Below are 2,998 nucleotides of genomic sequence, written 5' to 3'. Positions count from 1 at the left end.
AAAGTGGAATCTTCAGGGACCAGGATCTGTCAACACTATGTGCAACTGCAGAGTAACATTAAGTCTGGAAGGCTTAATGCAATCACAATACATCCTTCAGTAAAAAAGTCAGTCTGGAAAACTCAGATGAATTAATGTTGAGGAGGCAGCTAGAAGGTTTAACTGTAAGGAATTCATAGCACTACCTGTGTATTGTTTTAACACAGAAGGTCAGTGTTTCACGGTTTTTAGATTATAGTCAAAAACTCTCCCAGAAAAAAAAATTCTTCAATTATGAACTGAAAGTCCTCAAAAAAACTCCTGTTATTTGGAGATCACTCACCCACATTAATGTATGCAAAGAATCAGACTGTAGCTTCCATTTACGTCACAGCCAGTAGTAGAGTCAATATTCGAAATAAACAAAAAAAAATTAAAAACTCCCTGAATTTTGCCATCATCATTCATCAGATCACTGCTCATACTCTGAGAAGTGCTGTAGGCAGGTGGTTACTCCTCAAATGCTTTAACCACAATGAAAGGGCCCTGGATTGGCTCAGGTGGTCAGAGTGTGGTGCTAACACTGCCAAGGTTGTGGGTTCAATCCCCATATGGGCCATCTGCTGAAGAGCTGGGCTTGATGATCCTTCTGGGCCCCTTCCAGCTCAGACTATTCTGTGATTCTGTGGGAATAATTGGTTCTTGACAAACTGGCAAAGTGGTGATGTCCCACACAGATGGCAAGGGAATTCTCATAAAAAAATAGAAATAAAACTAAAAACACAGTGGCACAGGTACTCAACTGCATCCATATATTTCACCCAGTTATTACCCACCAGAGAGGGAAAATAAGCTAAGTGACATGAGCACTTACTGCATTCCCAGTCAGCAGTCCCTCTGCTCTGTGATTAATAACTCAGGTATTTATCATGGTTATCCCTTTGTTCTGCCCATCCTTACATTACCAAGTTCATAAAATAGGTCCTAGAATACTGGCTGGGAGCATTTTTATTTTGCTTACGAGTCCCTTGCAGAAGCAGCCCTGCCCTGCTGCAGCCTGACCCTGGCAGGAAGCCCCAGGACTGATGAAAGGGTAGCACAGAGCAGCAGGTCCTGCTCCTTAGGCCAATGTCATGGGGGTCCCACCTGGGTTTAATGGAAAAACCCAGGTGTGACTTCTGCCATATGTCATTTCTGACTGACTTCAATGAATTTTCAAAAAGGACCAAATCTAGACTTAGTCTGTAGATGCAGCTTAAGACTCCAGTACTAAGATAGAAAAGATTACAAACAACCCTCCTGCCCCACCTGTCAAAATGACACCACAAGCTTGAGGAGATTTTATGGCAGATCAAACCCACAGATCTTCAGTTTATACCCAGCTTGCACAACTGATGTGCACTGAAATATGTATTCCTCAAAATCTCTCTAAAAACAGCCAATCTCAAATCCTAAGGAGGGGAGAGAGCAGCAAGAAGGGGGCAGTTTATAGGCAGAACAGCACAGCCATGCTGCATGGATTAAATTCAAGTTTATGGCATTCCCTGAATTATGCGAAGAAGCTGGAAAAAGAAGTGACCTGCAGCACCACCCACTCAAACATCCTCTCCTTGCCTCGGGGGTTTCCATCAGGCTGCACAGCCTACAACATATTCTAAATAAATACTAGGACACTTTGATGAAAGGAAAATAAATCTCTCTGGAACTTGGTAAAGTTGGAGGCATGGCTACTCACAAGATTTCACATTGGACAAGGTCTTACAAAATAAGTCACAGATAATAACAAGGGGAAAGAAATAGATGACCTTAAAGATTAGCTTTACATTTTTTTACTTTCAGTAATTCATCCACTTCTCTTACTACCTCTTTAGTTAAATATAATTTTTTCAGTGCTCTGAAAGTGTTTAACAAAGTTTTTGCATCATCATCATCATTATTATTATTATTATAAACACAGGAAAGAAGGAAGGCAAATGACAGGGTAGTCAAGACAGATTACTTGTGTAGATAGACTTGAAATTTAGCAAAAATAAACTTAATAAATTACAAACAGCTCAGAAATAAGCAGAACCAAGAAGCTGGGAAGCTTTGCCCTGCTATTGGAAATCTCTGTGGGCAGGGGTCCAGTTTGGGGACTGCTGGTGGGGCTGTCACAGGTGGCTGCACAGGGGTCACTTCAGCACAGGCCTTGGCCACAAGAGAAGTGCACAACAACAAGGGACACCTTCCTCAAGCCCTACTCCTCTGCTTCTGCCATGAGGGACCAGGGCAGGAGCAGCAAAAGCAATGATTCACTTACACCAGGCACACAAAGCACATCACGTGCTGCTGCATAAGGCAGGGATGTGAGTAGAGATGAGAATGCAGATATTTCAGACTACCACCCACCTGGATTGTTTTAGAAGCAGCAGCTCAGAGGCTGAAAAAAAAATACAATACAATACAATTTGTGCCTCATACTTTAAAGGAGAAAAGCTAGAAAAGTACACACAGAGAAAAAATGCAATAAATTAATTATTACAAGTTAAATTACATTAATTACATTAATTTCTATTATGCTCGTCATCTTAATTTTTTTATTATTATCATTTGGGGGGATGCGTGGTGTGATTGGGAGTCTTTTGTTTGTTTCTTCTTCTTCCTTGAAAATTCTTCTCTTTCCATATCCCTACTGAAAAAAAAAAGAAATGCTACTACTTTTTACCAATATGGAAAATGCTCTTTTTTTCAAAGACTTGCTGTGTTGTGTTTACAGTTGGATGTGATGATCTTAACTGTTTTTCTGATTTTTTTTTTACTGAATTATGACCAGAGGAGCCTTAAACAACATTTTTTCTCTTAAAACATGAACCCTCTTTTGCATTAAAAAAAAAGTCAAGATTTACTTAATGTAAATCAATACACAGATATTAGTAGTACTAATGTTTTTCTCCTGCAATATATTCAATTATTCTTTCTTAATACCCAATGCACCTTTGCCTCCCCAAGTGGATTTATTTAAACACACATGATCACTTCA

The 2,998-nt window shown here is 39.8% G+C and overlaps 1 non-coding gene across 1 annotated transcript; it reads left to right on the top strand.

Moving 5' to 3' along the window:
• The first annotated feature begins 521 nt into the window (after nt 1-521).
• Nucleotides 522-598, top strand: TRNAV-AAC (transfer RNA valine (anticodon AAC)). The gene has a single exon. It is a non-coding gene; the product is annotated as a tRNA-Val (tRNA).
• The last annotated feature ends 2,400 nt before the right edge of the window (nt 599-2,998 follow it).

This window comes from Molothrus ater, chromosome 2, assembly GCF_012460135.2.
Source record: "Molothrus ater isolate BHLD 08-10-18 breed brown headed cowbird chromosome 2, BPBGC_Mater_1.1, whole genome shotgun sequence".
NCBI classification, from domain to species: Eukaryota; Metazoa; Chordata; class Aves; order Passeriformes; family Icteridae; genus Molothrus; species Molothrus ater.
This window is presented reverse-complemented; position numbering and strand designations above follow the sequence as displayed.